Genomic DNA, 21,507 nt, shown 5'->3' with positions numbered 1-21,507 from the left:
TTAAAATTCAGGCTAGTGAGTTCTATTGGCGTAGAGTGAGAACGGAGAAAAGGATGATGAAAAGCAGTCAGTGGTGCCAATAATAGTTTCTTTTCTGATTGGTGGTGGTTCCTGGGTGTTTGCTTTACTTTTTATGTTCATGTTTGCATATGTCACATACATTCATTTCACATGTCAAATGTTCCCAAACAAAAAAGTCCAAGGCAAGTGCCCTTTATCTCTTTATTAAAATGACGGAAATTTGTCAACATGTGCTATTTTTTTCCAATATGCTAAAATAATCCTTCCCTCCTTAAAAATCTATCCTCTTTACCCCCTTCTCTTTATTGTATTTTATTGTATTAGTTTAATTTTTTTTTTACCTGTTTACTCTACTTGATAAGTTCCATGTGCCGATTATTTTGTTTGACTTACTCCTCTCAAGTCTAGTCCCCTGCTATGACTTCCCATTAGCCAAATCCAACTGGAAATATGAGAACAAGCGAGTCAAGGTGAAGTAGTTTTCAGCCTCTGAGAGCAGAGGGCAGAGCCAAGAGGTATAAAATATAGTCTCATTGGTTTCTGTAACCTCATGTACACCTTGCCCATTCAACGTTACATATGGTAGTGGCTTCTTACTGTTGCTGATCCTGGGGTGCATTGATTTCTCTTGTTTGTTTCCTAAATATTTCCCAACATATCTAAGTAGCTCTTTCATTAAAACCATTTAATTTGTACCATCTGTGGTAAATTTTTATTCCTGCCAGAACCTTGTTTCACACCTGATCGTTCTCAGTCACTGCATTTCCTCAACATCTAGAATACCTAACCCAGTAGTAACTAACGAAAAACCAGCAAAAACAAAAACAAAACACAAAACAAACAAACAAACCCCCAAAATAGACTCTTGTAGCTTAGAGTTTGAAATGACTTATTAGAGTATGTGATCCAACTTTCCCTGTTATAGATGTGGTAGCAGGTCTTGAAGAAGCCAAGCTCACCGGGAAAGAAGTCTTGTGCCCAGCACATAGCCCTGGCTAGTGATAGATGGCTTCTTGATAAAAAAACACACCACATACAATTACCACATGATTATATCCCACCAGTAGCAGCTGATTAGGTCAGGACTGGGAAATTGTCTTCAGGATTATAGATTCACCTATTGGCTAGAAGCAGCTCATGAGATATCTAGCATGGGGCCTTAGCCCAAACAAAATGATAGTGATTAAATAAGCCTCATCAGATTCTCTTCCTTGGAGAATTTGACTGCAAAATACCAGGAGAGTGCTCTACATGTAATAAAGGCTAATGCTAAAAAAGACACAGAAATCAGGTATCAGAGGCTGTAAGATGACAGTGGTCACGAGAAACTGTGAGTGTGTAGAGCTTATGAATACTTTGAAGTTCAAAGTACAGATGTCATGACTAAGCAGAAGCTAAAAGATATACAGCAGTAGAGATAAGGAGCTGAGTCACAGTATTGGCAAGAAATTGTCTAGAAACTTACAAGTTAATGTTGGTAGTGAAGCAACTTTGGATCCTAAATTATTTTCTAAATCCCACACTTTATTCCTCTCCTTTGAGGTCCAGAATAGACCCGTTACTGGGTTAGTGCAGATTTCCTTAGTTCTTTTTTTCCATCTATATTTTAACAACAAACTCTCATTATCAGAAGTTCTGGCAAATATAAAAAAAAAAAGTGGAGAAACCAACGCTGTGGCTCTCAGTTTGGTATTCTTTCCACCATACCACTCACATCAAGGTATCAATCAAATTTGAATCTCCTTTATGCCTCCTTCCTATTCCAGCCTGGCTTAGAGAAAGTTTACAAGTCCACTCTTTGATAATTTTACCATACCATGATTGCTGTGCAAAATTCTTCTCTTTTACGTGATCTGTGTGAGTTGTGGAAAACATTTGACACCAATCAGTGGATGATCCAAGGGGTAAGCTCAAATTTCCCCAAATTTACGATACGCATTTTTTTACAGATGATCTAAATTATAAGTAGAGAAATGGGAAAGTATAAATATCTGAAGACCAACAGTGAGAATTACATAAAAGGTAAATTCTTTCATTCCTCCAAAATGCTCATCCTTACTAGCCACAATCCCAGGAAAAGCCACTCTGAGAATAGAATGTTGGGTGGAGAGGCAGCTCAACGGGGGAACAAGACAGAATGAAATGTGATGCTTGGAAGAGACAGCACTCAGCAGCAGCATCAGGGGTGTATAAAAAGCAGACTGGCACGGAGGAGTGCATTCTTTTGGATGGATTCATAAAGGGGTGATTAGTATGAGAAAAATGTAGGGGTGTCATTTATCTTGATTGTCCCAAAGCCCTTGACAGAATGCTTTTCTGAGGACTCTCTCACAAGAAGTGAACTCAAATTGCCTTGAAAATTGGCTGATGAGTCCAAAATAAAGAAAAATGATAAACGGCAAATGCATCTAGTTCTAGGAAAGTAGCTGAATATGACAAAAGAATTGATATCATTTTTTTCATTTTCTCACATCTTCAAAAGTTACCTGAAGGTAGTTTTTTAAAAAATATGCATTGAGTTAAACTTACTGGGTGTGAGGTACCTTGAATGCCGTGACTATGCTGAGCTGAAATAAGAAGAGTTTATGTTGCTTCTGGGAGCAAGAGGTGGTGAGATGCCATTTGGAGGCCAATGTATGAGAATTTCTGGTATGTTCTTTATTGTGGTATATAGGAATTTCAGGACAAACTTTTAAATCAAGATAATTCTGGGAAATTCTGGACTTATTTATCAGGAAGTGAGATTTATGGGGTGCCTGGGCGGCTCAGTCCATTGAGTGCCCAACTCTTGATTTGGGCTCAGATCATGATCTCATGGTTTGTGAGATCGAACCCTATGTCGAGGTCTGTGCTGACAGTGCAGAGCCTGCTTGGGATTCTCTCTCTCTCTGACTCTGCCCCTCACGCACACACTCTCTCTCTTTGTCTCAAAATAAATAAATGAATAAACAGTAAAAAAAAAAAAAAAAAAAGAATCGATTAAAAAAATGAGATTTGTGATTTCCTGATAACAAAAAGTTTAGGATCCAGGATAAGGGAGTTGAGGATTGCTCGCACACATCTTAAACATGATATAATGGTATAAACTTGGAGATAATAGAGCATATGAACATGGTTTCTGGTTTCTTTGATTCCCTTTTCCTCTCCCCTGAAGCCTTTTCTTCTTTTCATAACCTGAGAAATTTAAAAATGTCACCCAGATAATGTCATTACCCTTAAAACCCTTCAGTCTTCCATTGCTCTTTGAAAATAATTCAGAGATTTTGTTAATCATTGTGTTTTCTACCTGCTCCATCACTTACAGGTCTGGCATATTGTAGGAACTCAATGTCTGCTGAAAAAATGGAAAAATTTAATGAATGATGAACGAATATAAATGCAGTGTAAAAATATTGCTGAATATTTAACCTGAGTTTTCTTCTTTTTTTCTCCTGAGGTGTCTCTACCACAGCTGTAGGAATGTAGTGGCAATTCCTATCAATAAAAGTGATGAATGTGGCTGACAGACAATATGAACTTTCAAACATCAGGTTATATTTTTAGTGCTGTGTCTGATTGGTTCACCAAAACCAAGAATGCATTACATTTGGACGACATTACACCCGTCAGGCCACTCTAAAGGTTATGCAAACTGTGATCTACATGACTTCAGATCTGAGAACAGAATCTGGGGATCTGAGAACTTTCTCACATGTAGGACATATGTGAGTTTTCAGTGCCTTGAAAGTAGGTACTTAGCTTTATTCATCTTCTGTTCCCCACAGTCTCTGTGATTATACCTAAGTCCGAGTTGGAAATTAATCTGTATTTGTTTGTTTAATGGAATTTGAAAATAATCATACGTATTCTTGTAATATATATTCTCATTTTGAGATAATTCCAGTTTATAAACTAGTATTTTAATAATGCATAATTGGTTAGTTTATTTAAAAAATCCAAAGTGGAAAATCATAAAGGTGATTCCTATATACCTTAAAAATTTAACTTTTTAAAAAGTTTGTTTATTTATTTATTTATTTATTTATTTATTTATTTATTTATTTTATGTCGAGCTACTTTGGGGGGGGGGGTGTCAGAAAGAGGAGGACAGAGGATCCAAAGTGGGCTCCACACTGATAGCAGCAAGCCCAACATGGGGCTCAAACCCACAAACCATGAGATCGTGACCTAAGTTGAAGTCGGTTGCTCAACCGACTGAACCACCAGGCACCCCAAGTTTATTTAGTTTTGAGAGAGACAGAGAGAAACGTGATCTGGGAAAGGGCAGAGAGAGAGGGAGATAGAAAATCCCAAGGAGGCTCTGCACTGTCACCGCAGAGCCCAACGTAGGGCTTAAACTCACAAACTTTGAGATCACCACCCAAGCCAACATCAAGACTTCCATGCTTAGCCCACTGAGTCACCCAGGTGGTCCTTAGAAATTTAACCTTTAAGACATGAAGCGTACCTTTCTTCAGCAGTTTTTGACCTAGGGATCACGCCTATTCTTTGGCCATTTACATCCTATTCTTTGGGTCCATTGATAAAAGTTCTGACTTATTTGTATTATATTACAATCACCGCAAGCATAAGGCATGATCCTAAATTTGCATACTCTTGTAAGTAAAGTGAGAAGTGAGACACGCTACCAGTTCAGAATCCTTTTAGGTTTTTTATCTTTCTTTCCCTTAACCTTATACAGTTGCCTCTCCACAATTCTTTTGACAGTGGATATTTAAGTGAGTTGCCTATTTGGGGTGCCTGGGTGGCTCAGTCGGTTAAGCTCTGACTTCAGCTCAGGTCATGATCTCACAGTTGGTGGGTTCGAGCCCCGTGTTGGGCTCTGTGCCAATAGCTCAACCGGTGGAGCCTGCTTCGGATTCTGTGTCTCCCTCTCTCTCTGCCTCTGCCCTGCTTTTGCTCTGTCTCTCAGAAACATAAATAACCATTAAAAAAAAAAAAAAAGAATTTAAGTGAGTAGCCTATTTTTTAATCTTTCCAAACTATTTCATTTCACATTGATGGAAACAATTCTATTTTTTTCCCAGGTGCATTTAATTAGCTTATTCAATAGCAATTTAACTTACATACTTGTAATAACCAGTACAAATCAACATAAATAGATCAGAAATAGACATACTCTTTTTTTTTTCATTTTTAAAGTTTATTTATTTATTTTGAGAGAGACAGAGCGTGAGCCAGGGAGGGGCAGAGAGAGAGAGACAGAGAGAGAGAGAGAGAGAGAATCCCAAGTAGGCTCTGCAGAGTCAGTACAAAGCCCAACGTGGGGCTTGAACTCACGAAACTGTGAGATCAGGACCTGATCCGAAATCAAGAGTCAGACACTTAACTGACTGAGCCACCCAGGTGCCCCAGACGTCAATTCTTACTAAGCATATCACTCTCAGACAGAGGAGCAGAATGTCAACATTCTACAAGGTATATTAGTGTGACCATTCACTGTAGCGGAGAGCTGGGAGTAAGTAGGATCTGTTAATCTGAGGTCAGATTGGAGAACTATTGTTTTGTAATTGTAATTATGTTGTAAGTACATGATTACTAAATATTGTCTAAATAATGAATATAGTCAGAAGGAGTAAGTGCAGCATGTCCTAAAGAGTATCTTTTTTTTTAGGCTACAAAGAACTTGACACTCTGGACACAGACTGATCTTAATTAATTTAGGGTATGAGTAGGGCTTTAAGAAGAGCCATTATATTTGTGAATCAGATCCTTTGCACACTAGTCATTTAAGAAAGTGTTGACAAAAAAAAAAATGTGTCTCAAGATGGTTTTCTGGAGCAAATGGAGGAAGCGTGAATTCAACTATACTTGTGAAATTCACAATCACGTGCACTTTGATGCTAATGGTTTTAATGAAAATAACTTTTGCATATTGCATACTTAAAAGGGTTTCAGGAACACGATCTCATTTGAGCCTCATACCCTATGAGCTGAGTACTGTAGGCAGAGTCATTACCCTAGTTTCTGACATGAGGGATCTGAGACCCAAGAAAATTAAGTGATTTCTCGGTGATTTCATGACGTTAATACATAACAGTAACTCAAATCACATCACTTCATTTTTTTTTTTTTGTTTTGCTTTTCCCTGTTGAAGCTTGTTGTGCAATAAGTTGTCTTGAGCAGAATAAATTATCTTTGTTCAATAGGGGAAAAAAGCAATGAATCATCCTTTTTTCCGTTAACTCCATTAACATGCTTGCTACCTAAGGGTGCATCTCTCTGTATAGGTTTGTCTTCCCTAGACTGACGTACAGGAAAACAGTGATCATCTCCTCTTTGAATGCCAGTCCTGTAATTAATGGGACATATTAATTTGGCCGAGCTGAATTCCAAGAGATGGAGCTTTGCCCATTTTAGGAATAAGAATGCATAATAAATACTAAATAAAAGTTGGTGTTTTATAAAAAAAAAAAATAGAAGAAAAAACTAGGAGTTTTGAAATTTGGTATTTTATAAAAAGAAATAGAAGTAAAAACTTGGAGATTTGAAGAGGAAGAATATTTCAGTGCCTTTTTAAGAGAACCTCAGGATTTGATGACATATAGTATTATCCTCACATTCTTAGGTTCTTCTGTTTACTTATTAAATCTTATTTTTCTATTTTTAATTCACCATTCTACTCTTTATTAATTTCTTCATGCTACCTTCATTGTGTATTTTAATTATTCAAGCTACTTTAGTTGAATGTTCATTTATTTTATATTTTTAAAAATATTGAAAATATTTTTGTCAGGTCATGATATGAGTCTTATTCTCCTGGATTTGAAGAAATAATAGGAAGTTTTCATCTTTCTCTCCATGATCTGAAAACATTTAAATAACATAAAATTATTTATGATAAGAGTTGGAAGAATTTTCTATGAAAACTGGCAGTTTAGGGAATAACTTTGTTTCACTTATTCATTTGGGTCTGTGTAGGTTTCCTATATTTTCTGGATTTCTTTTGATAATTTATACTTTCCTAAAAAACTATCTGTTTTATTAATGGTTAAAGACTTACTTGCAGAGTTAAATAAAATAATCCTTTGCACAGTTAAAATTTTTTCTTTGTATATTTTTTTCTTTTACATTTTAATGTGTATTTGTGCTTCTCCCCACCCTTTTTGTTTTTGTTTTTGTTTTTTGAGAGAGAGAGAGAGAGAGAGAGAGAGAGAGAGAGAGAATCTTAAGCAGACTCCATGCTCAGCATGGGGCTGGATCCTGTGATCCTGGTATCATGACCTGAGCCCAAATCAAGAGTCTGTTGCTCAACCAACTGAGCAACCCAGGCACAGCACCCCCTTTTTTTTGTCTTAATGATTAGCTTATGGTATGTGTTTTAAAACAATTTTTCCACCCTCCTGCAAATAATTTACTTTCATCTATATTTACCAGTTCCAAGTTTTGTTTTCTATTTACTAATTCACCGATTTCTAGTTTCATCTTTATTCATTCCTTCATTCTGCCTTTCTTACGGGTTCGTTTGTTGCTATATTTTTCCGAGGTTCTTGAGCTGAATGCCTTATTTAACTTAATACATTATTATTTAGTGATGTGTTTAAGGCTATAAATTTTCTTCTTCTATGTACAGCTTTGATTATAAGTCTTTGTTTTGAAAATGTTTTTCTTTTTATTATTTTATAATTTTTTGGTAATGTTAACCTTTATTTGTTCTTTCAATTGTAAATTTTGTGAGAAGTATTTTTATATTGAGCACCTACTATGGGCAGGTGCTATTTTTTTGGAATTTTTATTTTTTTATTTTGAGAGAGAGAGAGAGAGAGAGAGAGAGAGAGAGAACATGAGTGGGGGGAGAGGGACAGAGGGAGAGAGATAGAAATCAGGTTCCACACTCAGCATAGAGCCCAATGTGGGGCTTGATCCCACAACCCTGGGATTATGACCTGAGCAGAAATCAAGAGTTAGACACTCAACAAACTGAGCCACCCAAGCACCCCTGTGGAAGGGAGTTCTTACATTTTAAAAAGGCTGTGATATTTGCTTTACATTTAAATTATATTTTTATTTCCCAGGTTATTGAAGTCTAGATGAAGAAAAGTGATCTGATTATTTGTACCTTTTGGTGTCTATTAATGTTTTCCTTGTTAACTTACAAATGATCTGTGGATACTTCATGGTGAATTCTCTATGGTAATATGCACAGTATATAGTATCATATCTATTATACATATATATACACACACACAATCTTTTATTTATCTCTCTCCCTCTCTCTATATATTTGCTGTATTTCACCATAAGATATATATAAACATATATTAGCATCATATATATATATATATATATATATATATATATATATATATATATATAAAATCTCAGAACTGGGGCACCTGGGTGGCTCAGTCGGTTAAGCATCTGACTTACTTCAGGTCATGATCTCACAGTCCATGGGTTCGAGCTCCGCATCAGGCTCTGTGCTGACAGCTTGGAGCCTAAAGCCTGCTTTGGGTTCTGTGTCTCCTCTCTCTGACCCACTCACACTCACACTCTGTCTCTCTCTCTCTTTCAAAAATAAATAAACACTTAAAATTTTTTTTTAATTAAAAAAAAAAAAACACAACTGTTACGTGACTCAGCATAATCCTTCAATTCCCATTATCTGAAGCTCCCATGATGCTGTTAAAGCAGGTTCTTAGTCCCCATTCCTATGGATTCTGGTTGAGTGAGTCTAAAACCTAGAGTCCCTCCTGCAATAAACATGCCTTCTCCTGAGTGGGAGATTGTAGTGACTTAGAAGAGAGCCCTTGTGTATGCAAATACTCTGTTTGACATTTGGTATTGACTTAGCTCATTTGACTTTGGTTAGAAGCAACACAACTGACTGTTTCTCTCCTCCCCATTTCTGATCTTTAGGCTGTTTTTCAGAGATACAGGTATTATGATATATTAGCACTCTGCCCTTTCTCCATTTTATTAAAACTTTTTTTGGGTTGTAGCCATTTCCCAATTGCATTTTCTCTATTTTACATTCATTATTTTCCCATTCTCGTGGTTTTAAAATGAGCTCATTTGCTCATCTTTTTCCATAAGTTCTTTAAAATTTTTAAATTCTGCTGTTTATCCTATTTAATCACTGGTCTATCTCATCTTTTATCTATTGTTTTATAAAGTCTGTGATTCTTTTAATTTTCTTGAGAGTGACCATAGAGGCTTTATCCTCTAAAAAATCTAGAATCAATCTCTTAACTCTAGCTTTGGTATGCTATACTTTATTTTCCAATGTTTAAATACTCTTCTTTCCTAGTTTTTCCACTCTTCCTGTATTATTTGTGTACCACAGGTTTATGTAAGTTTGATCACCCATGCCCGCAGATAGTGTGGTTTTATTCTTGGGTTTACCACCTATTTTCCAGGGAATTTTTCAGATCCGTCTCCTAAAATACAAGCTGGACAATTTAGCTTTATAATACATCAGATTTTCCACATTTCAGGAATTCAGTAGTCCAAGATTGGTAGGAAGAAAGTTGAATCTTTTGTCAGTCACAGCTGGGTAATTTAATAAAACTTATGCAGATTTTCTCCGTGTTTGAATAGTGGTACCAAAGTCCATTTTGGAAAGGTAGAGAGTATCCTTTCCCGCCAAGGGGCATAGAAATCAGTTTTGGATTCACCTTCTTCATCATGAACTAACCACATTAGTGAGAGTGCTTGAGTGGAGTGCCCATGGTCTATCGACTTTTCTGTTTGGGGAGGTGTATATGTTTTCTTCACCATAGATAGCTGCCTTTTTTTGCCGTTGGTCAGGAGCTGTGAAAATGGCAGAAATTCATTTAGTCTTTCTCCTCTTGTTCCTCCTCATTTTCACACTTTGCCCCTTTAAAACATGTTTGGATAACAATGCAGTCTGCAACAGTGCTATTTTCAAATAAAAAAAACTAAGGCATAGAGAGGTCAAGTAAGTGAGTTAATCAGCTTTAGAAATTGAGAGTGAATGCAGGGAACTCAGCTGTACAGCTGGGATCTCTACCATGGTGCTATATTTTCTTTCTGCTAAGATTTATTGAATGCTGATGATACAAAGCCCTGAACTGCCAAGACATTACAGAATGATTATAGGGAAAGCACAGAATTTTTAGATCTATAGGTAATACAGGAGCCTCATTTAGCCAAGGTGCTTACTAGTCTCTCACTCTTATGGGTCTCTTGATTTGTATGCTTGCTGATATCTCTCTGTACCCATTCTCTTGTGGAAGTGCACATGGGCACTATAATAGCCAAAAGGCATTCAGCCAAAGAGAGCCGAAGGAGAACAGAGATATGAACTATCCACAAATGGAATAATCAACTTCTGGATATTTGAAAATCGATGAACTAGTATCAGGATTTCTTTGTTCATTTTATGGGAGATGTACTCAAGACTTTCTAGGAATAATCTAAGGTAGGATAGTTTTGTGGCACTTATTACAAGCCTTCTCTTTTAGATGTGTCCTGCGAAAGATATGATCAACCATTAATTGATCAAACATTCTGTCCAGGGTTTTCTTTTTAATTTCTAATTGAAGTTGATATTTTTCCAGGGTACAGGGAGCATAACGATTCAATTGGCTCAGGGAAACAAACAGAGCCTTTTCCTATAACTACTCAGTCGAAGGTCAGTTGCTAGGATTTGTTTTTCATCCTCCTGCAGTAAGGTATTTTCTTTTCTTTTTTCTTTAAGCTTGACATCAGTATGAGGGAGTTCAAGTTCCCTCTGCTATTTGCAATGATTGATTTTTGAAGCAGAGGAAACATCCTTTCACTGCATGAAGATCTGAGTCTACTAAGGCTTATGGAGGCACAGAGCATTTATATCAAAGTTTATTTCAGAGAGACTTGAGAAAACTTTTAAAGCCTACCCATATAGCCATGCAAATGTTCTTGAATACCTATAGACTATCAGGGATGGCAGAGACACAGCACATAACCCCTCCCTTTCTGCCTCTAAACCTGATAAGGTTCATTGGTTATAATAGCATATAACTATGCTATACTCACATCCAGCCTTTAAATAAAGGAGGTTAAGACTAAATGATCCTATAATGTAAGTAAGCAAGTAAAAAAAACAAAACACCTATGTGACACCTCCCGCATGACACACCACCCAGAGGTCCTCACAATTCTTGATTTTTTTTTTTTTTGTCACTTACACCAGAGCCCTCAACCATCTTGGATTTTGTCATATCGTTTAACTCTTTTCCTTATAACACTAAGAAAACTTAAATAATAGTTGTAATTGCAATTGTTGAAAATACTGAATAGAAGTGGAGAGCAGGATATCTTGATCTGTCTTGAACTCGACTTCCTGGTTTTGATCAAATTACTGCCTTCCTTTATTCCATCTGGACTTCTTTTAGCCTTCTGGTCCTTCTGCACTACTATGGAGGTCCTCACTGTAAGAGCAACTCTTTTTTTTTTTTTTTTTTTTTTTTTTTTGAGAATCTACTATGTTCTACTCATTTTACATCATCACCTTTCATCCCTCCAAGAATGCTAGCAGTCATTTATGAGTAATTCTGTTAAGAAATAAAGAAACTGAGGTTGAACTGGAAGGTTGTGGAGCCTTTATATGGACTTGAGTCTTGACTCAGAGACTCATGTTCCCTTCAGTGTCCTCTCACTCAGAGTAACTATGGGAGTTGCAATTCATATAGAAAGGAAGGATCTTTTTAAAAAATTTATTTATTTAAATTCAAGTTAGTTAACATACAGTGTAATATTAGTTTCACGAGTAGACGCAAGTGATTCATGACTTACATACAACACCCAGGGCTCATCCCAACAAATGCCCTCCTTAATGCCCATCATCCATTTAGCCCATCCTGCCACCCAACACCCCTCCAGTAATCCTCAGCTTGTGTTCTCTTTATTTAAGAGTCTCTCTATGGTTTGCCTCCCCCTGTGTTTTTATCTTATTTTTCCTTCCCTCCCCCTATGTTCATCTGTTGTGTTTCTCAAAGTTCACATATGAGTGAAATCATATGATATTTGTCTTTCTCTGAATGACTTATTTTGCTTAGCATAATACACTCTAGGTCCATCCATGCTGTTGAAAATGCCAAGGTTTCATTCTTTTTGATCATTGAGTAGTATTCAGTTGTATATATACACCACACCTTCTTTATCCATTTATTACTCAATGGATATTTGGGCTCTTTCCATAATTTGGCTGTTGTTGATAGCGCTACTACAAACATTGGGGTGCATAGGCACCTTAGAATCAGCAGTTTTGTATCCTTTAGATAAATTCCTAATAGTGCAATTGCTGGGCTGTAGGGTAGTTTTATTTTTAAGTTTTTGAGGAACCTCCATACTGTTTTCCAGAGTGACTGCTCCAGTTTGCATTCCCACCAACAGTGCAAGAGGGTTCCCCTTTCTCCATGTCATTACCAACATCTGTTGTTTTCCTGTGCTGTTAATTTTAGCCATTATGACTAGTGTGAGGTGGTATCTTATTGTAGTTTTGATTTATATTTCTCTGATCATGAGTGATGTTGAGCATATTTCATGAGTTTGTTTGCCATCTCGATGTCTTTTTAGAAAAGTGTCTATTCATGTCTACTGCCCATTTCATCCCTGGATTTGTTTTTTGGGTGTTGAGTTTGATAAGTGCTTTATAGATTTTGGCGACTAACCCTTTATCTGTTATGTCATTTGCAAATATCTTCTCCTTTTCTGTCAGTTGCCTTTTAGTTTTGTTGCTTGTTTCCTTCATTGTGCAGAAGCTTTTTATCTTGATGAGGTCCTGATAGTTCATTTTTGCTTTTATTTCCCTTGCTTGTGAAGACATGTTTAGTAAGAGGTTGCTGCAGCCAAGGTCAAGAAATTGCTGCCTGTTTTCTCCTGTAGGATTTTGAGGGTTTCCTGTCTCACATTTAGATCTTTCATCCATTTTGAATTTATTTTTGTGTATGGTGTAAGAAAATGGTCCAGTTTCATTCTTCTGCTTGTTGCCGTAAAGTTTTCACAACACCATTTGCTGAAGAGACTGTCTTTTTTTCCGTTGGATACTCTTCCCTGCTTTGTCGAAGATTAGTTGGCCATAAATATGTGGGTCCATTTCTGGGTTCTCTATTCTGTTCCATTAATCTATGTGTCTGTTTTTGTGCCAGTACTATACTGTTTTGATGATTGCAGCTTAATAATACAGCTTAAAGTCTGGAATTGTGATGCCTCCAGCTTTGGTTTTCTCTTTCAATATTACTTTGGCCATTTGGGGTCTTTTCTGGTTCCATAAAAATTTTAGGATTGTTTTTCTAGCTCTGTGAAGAATTCTAGTGGTATTTTGATAGGGAGTGCGTTGATTTCTTTGGATAGTATAGACATTTTAATGATATTTGTTCTTCTAGCCGATGAGCATGGAATGTTTTTCCACCTCTTTGTGTCTTCTTCAATTTCTTTTATAAGTTTTCTATAGTTTTCAGTATACAGATCTTTTACCTCTTTGATTAGGCTTATTCCTAGGTATCTTCTCATTTTTGGTGCAGTTGTAAATGGGATCAATTTCTTGATTTCTCTCTGTTGCTTCATGATTGGTGTTATAGAAATACAATTGATCTCTGCATGTTGACTTTATATCCTGCAAGTTTGCTGAATTCACACATCAGTACTAGCAGAAAAAAAAGAATCTTTATGCAGGTAAAAGTTTGCAAGGTCTGGAGAGGATATCTATAAAACTATCACAAACAAATACAGTTAAATATTTTTCATATAGGTTCACAGTTAGGTTTTATAAACTTTATTTTCTCAGGTTTTACTTTGTGCATGGTCTATTTCTATGTAGCATGACCTGAAAATAATGAATTAATATTCAAAATCCAATGACTCTCATATCAATAAATGTAGATATCAAATCCAGATAATATAAGTAGGTCTTTATGCTTTTGGAAAGGAGAAACAAAGAGGCAAAGTTTATGTAAACAGGATTCAAAAAACTTCCCCAAAGCAGTAGGGGGATCTCTAAGTTTTATAAACAGGAATACAAATTTGAACAGTTTACAAATCATAAATCCAGTGTGTCTCTTTTTCAGGGAACACATGGATTCTCTTTCCTTTTTTTTGTTTTTTTTCAAAGTCTATTTATTTTGAGAGAGAGAGTGGGGGAGGGGCAGAGAGAGAGAGAGAGAGAGAGAGATAATTCAAGCAGGCTCCATGCTGTCAGAGCATAGTGATCACAAACCGTGAGATCCTAACCTGAGCTGAAATCAAGAATTAGACACTTAACCAAATGAGCCACCCAGGAGCCCACGGATTCTTTTCTCAATGGGTAATTAGTGATGTGTGCATTAGTCAGTGCCACCCCTTCTGTTTCATTTCTTTTGGCTAGGAAATTTATAATTATTTGTATTTGGAGGTCTTTCCTATAATGCTATTTGAAGCTGAGAACTACATGTGACATTTGAGGTAGGAAGAGAGAAGAGGAAGATAAAATTAACATTAGGCGCAAGTGGAGAAGGTGCTTGGGACATTGAGAAAGGTGAAAGAAAGATTTTGAGCATCCTAGCCTCAAAATCAAAGAAGGAGAGGGGTGATTACTAGGGTCAGATACTATGTAGAGTTCAAAGGTAAGAATTGGGATAAGAGACATGTGGATAGTTAGAAGGGCAATCATCTGTTTCAATAATGCCATTTTAGTATTCATTGATAGATGTAAATGCTGAATTCAAAGAATTAAGAAGGGAGAAATAAAAAGGATGTATCCATGAGGGCTGTGGTTATATTTACTCTTTCATTTTCCTGATATTGTTTCCTAATGATCCAACTTAAGGTCTTCTAAAATTGATTTAGGTACATATGTGGTCATTGACACTGAGGTGATTGAATTTATAGAAAAAAACATTTTTAAACTAAAGCTAGATTTCCCCCTCAAAGCTGAAAAGATTGTTTAATTAGGACCATTTTGAGCATAGAATTTATTCTACAAGGCACAACCTCATTGGGTATCCTGACTAAGTAACCTTGTATAGAAGGAGATAGATGGTTGGTTCAGATACAGGAGGTGAACTGAGAGTAAATGAAGCAGCAAATTATAGAAAAGATGCATTGCCTACATTGTGTTATTTTTGCTTCTATACCCCCTTCCCCCATCTATAAAACACAATGAGCTTATTAGGATTAGGTGTACATGGTTCCCCTTTGTGGACTATTAAACAGACCAGACCTAGAAGTTCTGTCAATTAATACTCCAAAATAAGGCAGGCTGCATTCTACAGTGACAACACTGATCACATGGCCTGGAAATGCCAGATGAAAAGCTGTTTTAAGGAAGGGGGCAGTCAGACCTCTAGAGCATGTACTATGTTTCTATATAGTTAGAACTAGGAACCAAGATCAGATGGAGAGTGACACTGTCTAAAATTGAACTATTCTGATGGCTAGGGAAAATTACCCAGATGATCAGGGCATACTGACTCTAAATTGGGAGACCTGAGTTCAAGCCGTGGTGTCACTTATGTGATTATGAACAAGCTACTTAACCTCCTGATGTGTTTCTTCCTTGCACAGATGACTAAGGACATCATGACATCTGGACCAGCATCCTACAGAATTATAGAGATGGTCAAATATGAACCTCAAGCAACTACACATGAAAAGTGTTAGTACTTATGCTTTGATCTCTCCAATGCTTGGATTTATATTTGGCTTTAGAAATATTTTCCGAAAAGATCTGGCAACCTATAAAATGTTAGTGATTAAGAACTTTTTAAAGAATATCATTTCAGGATGCCTGGATGGCTCAGTTGGTTAAACGTCCGACTCTTGGTTTCACTTCAGGTCATGATCTGACAGCTTGGTGGGTTTGAGTCCCATGTTGGGCTCTGTGCTGGCAGAATGGAGCCTGCTTGGGATTCTCCCTTTCTGTGTCTCCACCCCTCCCCTGCTGTGCTGTCTCTCAAAATAAATAAATAAACTAAAAAAAATCATTTCATGGGCACCTGGGTGGCTCAGTCGATTAAACAGACGACTTTGGCTCAGGTCATGATCTCACAGCTTGTGAGTTCAAGCCCTACATAGGGCTTTCTGCTCTCAGCTTCAGCTCTTCTGTCTCCCCCTCTTTCTGCCCCTCTGCCACTCAGGCTGGCTCTCTCTCAAAAATAAACATTAAATAAATTTTTTTTAAAGAACATCATTTCATTTAAAAATAGCAAAAACCAAAAAACAAAATTAAAAACACAACCATACCACAAACAAACAAACAAACAAACAAACAAACAAACTGAACTAGGAGAGAAGCCATTTGTCCAAGTAGCAATTTGTACAAATAGTGAATTGAAAACTCTAGATTAAACTGCATTCTTGAACTTCCAGAGTTTTGCATATTCATACAGCATGGCCAAAGGGTACTTAATACATAAGTATATCAATGAGAAAATGAAAGTAAGAGCAATATTTTTCAAATCCGGTCAGGACCATCTTTCTATGAAATGAAACAACCTTCTAATATTTTATTTAGAGCGTTAGTACCTTACCATCTCTTTTCTATGAGGACTGCTATCCAGCTGCAACAAGAATAGCCATATTTCACCCTTATCCTGCCCTCTTGAATGGATCCGCAATGGAATGGTCCAGATAGGAACAAGTACCCCTAAGAAATGGCCTGGGCATTTGCTCTCTGGATTCATGAGGTATAAGCTATGAAACTGGGTGGCTGTCAGTGTCCACGTTTCCTGCCATAAATTTCTGGATACCTAGAGAGGTGGTTTGGAGAGACAAGAGAGGGGAGGGGAAGAGAGGAGAGTGGCGTGCAATGGGGAGTAGGGGAGGGGCAGGAGGAAAGAAAGCTACTGTGCAAAGTGGACAGAAAACCAGTGTGAAGCTCAGATCTTTTTATATTTCAGGCCAGACCATTTCCAGAAATTTATTCACCAGACTAGTTTTTCTCTTTTGGATTTGCTGATAGACATACTGGTTAACAAGGGGCTTTGGGGTCAACTGAACTGAACTTGAATTCTATAGCCACATTACTGGCTCTGTGACTTCAGGAAGGTTATTTAAACCCTAGAGCCTTACTTCCTTAATCTGTATAAGGGGAAAAGTGGTCCTTGCCTTTCTAAAGCTTAAATAGGATACTGTGTATAAAATGCTTACCCCAGGCCTTGTATATCCTAAACACTTAGTAAATGGTAACTATTAGAAACTCATAGATTTGTGGATTTAGCACTGATTTTAGGATTAGTGCTAGAGTAGAAAGGATTCTTTCTTAGGAACCATCTGACCCACTGATTCTTATAAGACCCTTTAGAGTCCTAAGTGTGCTTTATAAGTGCATTGGGAGGGGGGCAGGCAACCTAGTGATAAAATGTGAGAACTCTGCATCTCAACTTCTTCAAACAGAATGTCTCTATTTTTATCTGTCCTATTTTGCTCTTCCTACTTAAAAAAATAATAGGAGTTCAGCAAAAAAAATAATTGAAAAAATATTCAATTTTATAAATGAGCAATTTTATAAATGAGAAAATAGATGATGTGAGTTGAGTGGTTTGCTTCATTGCCCATCTTGTGGCATTATTCTGGTCAGTGCACAAGCTCCTCGTCAATATTAGCAAACCTGAGGGGTGTTGGTATCATCATTGGGCCACCTTCATAGGTAATTCCCCAGATACAAGACTACAGTCGAGAGTGGGTCTGATCTGAGTGCCAGAGTTTGACGGAAGTTACAGATGGGGTCTTCAGTGGAATTAATCGTCTACCACTGTAAAGACAATGTGTAGACAATTTAAAAGATGATGATGACTAAACCCATTCTGTAGAATACAAACTATTCCGTTCTCACAAGTTAATTTAGGCATAATTAAAAAAAAAAAAGGAACTCTGAAGAATTTAAAACAGGCTTTAAAATTAACTTCCGATTCTTATTGGAAATTGGTAAAAATCCTTCGTCATGTACAATTAAGGGAATTGTCTCTGTTACGGTCCAGTCTCCATGTCTCTTCATCATTCATGTTTTGCTGATATAGTTAACATCCTACCCCAGACTGGATGACGTTTTCACTTTCTTCAATCAAGCTTTTAGTCATAATTACAGTGAAATTTTGGTCTCTGCATCTGCAATTGCTCAAAGATTATACTGTAAATCAACTGATTTCTAAGAAAGCTTCAATTCTGAAAAATGCCTGTTGCCAGTGAGGAAATCATCGTGCTTAAGATGACATTAATAGACAATGTTTATTGAGCACTGTGGTGCCTCAGCTAGGTTACAGATGGACAGGAAGAGAGCCACTCCCAACACATGTACATGCTTCAAGGTTACATTAAGTTCCTGATTTAATTAGCCAAAGATACAAACCTAATCAGAAGGGAGGTAGTCACACGTAATAGGAGTATATGGAGCACATCTCAACATGGCTTCCTTGCTTCCCCACAAAATGTAACAGGAGCCCACAGCTGCCTGAGGCGGTGTCCACACAAAGGAGGACAAATCATTCTTGCCATGCCACTGTCCTTTCATATTCAGGGTTTACATCATTTTCGGGAAGGATTTCCATAATAACCTATCTGCTTCTTGAACCTAACTCAGTGTCTCCAAGATCTCATATTTCACCAGGGATCAAGCAGTGTTAGGGTCTGGATGCCCCAGAATGGAATATCTGCTTCTGAGTTTCCAGGGTTCTGGGAAAGCATCTGTTCCAGTGAATATTCACCGGGTACCCCCATTCTGTGGTGCACTCTCATGCCACATATCATTGAATCCCCATGCAAAACTATTATAGATTCACAGTCACTATCCATAGCCTCAGGCTCACCTAGCTTTTTAAATTCAGAACTTCCAAATTTTAGACGGACTATATGGTACACATAACATACATCTAATTTGGGCCCCTCTCCTCCTGCTGTGACATTTGGGGCAGTACCTGTAAGTACTCACTTTATATGTGGAATAAAGAAAGACTATGAATTGCCTTACCTCAGTCCAGTCAGAATTTGCTGCAAATGAATTTGTGCCAGTTGTGTGAATAATCATTTTGTTCTAGGAAAATTTTGGGTGTTGCGGTACAGATCGGGGTTTGTTGGCCTATACTATTACATTCATTCTGCAACGATGGAATTGAAGTTTAGAGAGTTTAGCAACTTGCCCAAGGTTACAACTCGAGTAGGGGGAAAATCCAGACCTAAGTCTGCCTAAATTCCAAGTTTGCTTCTTTAATAACGATGCTACAACCTACATTGACTCTCTTTCAGTTGGAAGGAAGTTTCCCTTTTCTGAGTCTTTCTAATAGGGTCGGGTCTAGAGAGAGGGCAGTGAGGTACTCACTTTGGGTGCAAGATATAAGGGAAGATGCTCAGTTATCAAGATAAAACATTTAAAATTCAGTATTAACAATTTAATGAAAACAAATCCCTGAGGAACCAAATATAAAACACTGAAATCAAGATGTGATCAGTGTTACTAGTTTTTCATTTGGTCTCAAGACTCCAACGTGGCACCACTTGGCATTGTTCTCTGATCAAAGTCAGTACTGCTCTTTCTCTTTTCTCACTGCAGTAAAAGGGAGTATGACAACACATTTGCTTTGGCAAGAAGGGTGACTCCATGGTAGGGTCCAGGAGAAGCAGTTCTCCAATGTACAAAATTCATGAATATCCCTACACTCCCTGATTACCAGGGTTAAAAATCCCTTCTGGCTACTGAAACCCAGACATGATTGTTGAACTGTTTTATCCCAGCCTCTGTTACACAAAGAGAAGGGCTGTTATTTTTCATAGATATTTCAACAGAGTTGAGGGATTGGAATAGAAATGTTTAAGTTGGTTTACTTTCAAGTTCATGATTGTTATCAATCAAGAGTCAGTAGAAAACAGAATCCACTCCAGTGAAAAGAATTTAATGAAGGAATGAATTTCTGGGTCACGGAACAGAGAGGGTATTAGACACTGAGAGATAAGCAACAGCAGAAAGCTGATACCACCCTCTGGTCTAAAGGGAAACAGGCAAAAAAAAAAAAAAAAAAAAAAAAGTGTTCCCAGAATCAGAGAGAGCTTGAGCATTGAGGAGGGACTGCCAAGAAAGAGCTGTGGTTGTGGAGGGGCACCATCCAAAGCAGGGAGGAAGAGGGGAACCCAACCTCTAATTCCCCTGACTGGTAGGGCTTAGCTGGAAGGGGGTCTGCTGGTGCACGGAGATCAGTCTCCTGGGGCACAGAGAAAGGCATCAAAGGGAGGAGAGAGAATCTGGGGCAGGGAAAAACTGGAAAAAAAAAACACACAATGCGTTTTGTTCATTGATTTTCACAAGCTCAGATTCCTATCAAGGTCCTCCTGTCTTTTGTTGACAGAGCCAAGGAACTATTTGTTGAAAGTAGGAGGAATGCAAAGATGGTCACCATTTAATGTTATCACTACACTGCTTTTATGCAGAATTGTTATTGATTGCACAGTGTTATTCCCATTGTGCAAAAGAGAGACTGATTTCATTCTTCTGTTTTCTTAATCATAAGAACAATTAAATTGCATAGAAAAGAGAAACGTTTATGCTAATGTGAGTCTCTGCAATATGACTTAGATTTCTTTATTTTCCCATCCAAAACGATAAGAAAAAGAATAGAAAAGAAGGCACTGAAGATTTAAACACTAAATAATCCTTCTGAATCAGCAAAGACACAGAAGGGCTCAATGGGGATTTAAGTGAGTAGCTATTTTTGTACATATTTTAAGAGCATGGTTAAGGAGTGATAGTCATTTATTTGGTATGACTCATGGTCACTGACGTGGACACATTCTCTAAATATATGAGAAATCTAACCTGGGGTAACTATAGATTCATTTTCCATACATATGACTACACTGAGATATTATTTACTCTGGTATTCTGATGAGTAAGGAGGATGAAGAGGATGAGAGCAAATAGTTACTTGCCCTTGAGGATGACAAAGGAGATATTCTACGGTGGCAGCAGAACTCTTAGTTCTGGCCTCTTTTCACACCTTCAAGTTTTATGCCATAATTTATGACAAAATTTTTTCATTGATCTCTTCTAACGCCATGTTCTTTCTACTGCTACTGGGCTCAGTTCCCCATGGGTCACCTGGATCATAACAATGGCCCACTTTTTAAATGTCCTTATGGTAGATTTGGATAAAGTACCTGAGATTACTATAAGTCATCACATAAAAAAATGCTATTAAAATTTTCCCTATAATAATATAAGATAAAGAACATAGGTATTTCAAAAAGTAGTTTTCAGGCTACCTACCTTATTGGTAGGATTTATTTCATGATGATAGCACTATTTCCTCCTTTGTGTGGACATTTAACCATATTTGAAATATTCAGTTTCTTTTTCTGCCTCAGCTTTTCCCTTTCCACTTTGATAGAATTAAACATTTGATTTTTGTATTTTTCTTTTTTTTCTTTCAGAGACTCACAAAGGAAGAGATACTGAAGTGAATTTTAAGGACAAATTGGTTTTGGAAATGCTGATTCATTAAATTATGTATAGCCAATGTTTATTATAATTTTTTATATAACATTGGGTTCTATGCTGAGAATTTAAAAATACATAAGGCT

The 21,507-nt window shown here is 37.2% G+C and overlaps 1 long non-coding RNA gene across 15 annotated transcripts in view; it reads left to right on the top strand.

Annotated features, from left to right (window-relative positions):
* The window catches only part of LOC122220472, a 195,740-nt gene that overhangs the window by 151,561 nt on the left and 22,672 nt on the right, over positions 1–21,507 (top strand). For 8 of the 15 annotated variants that reach the window (XR_006202883.1, XR_006202869.1, XR_006202879.1 and 5 more), the window contains 4 exons: positions 1,971–2,043; positions 3,458–3,747; positions 20,535–20,625; positions 21,358–21,443. This is a non-coding gene — a long non-coding RNA (uncharacterized LOC122220472). Of the gene's footprint in view, positions 1–1,970; positions 2,044–3,457; positions 3,748–15,507; positions 15,599–20,534; positions 20,626–21,357; positions 21,444–21,507 lie in introns of those variants that run through there. The other 7 variants (XR_006202875.1, XR_006202872.1, XR_006202876.1 and 4 more) reach the window with 7 other exon arrangements.

This window comes from Panthera leo, chromosome B2 (assembly GCF_018350215.1).
Source record: "Panthera leo isolate Ple1 chromosome B2, P.leo_Ple1_pat1.1, whole genome shotgun sequence".
Lineage (NCBI taxonomy): Eukaryota > Metazoa > Chordata > Mammalia > Carnivora > Felidae > Panthera > Panthera leo.
This window is presented reverse-complemented; position numbering and strand designations above follow the sequence as displayed.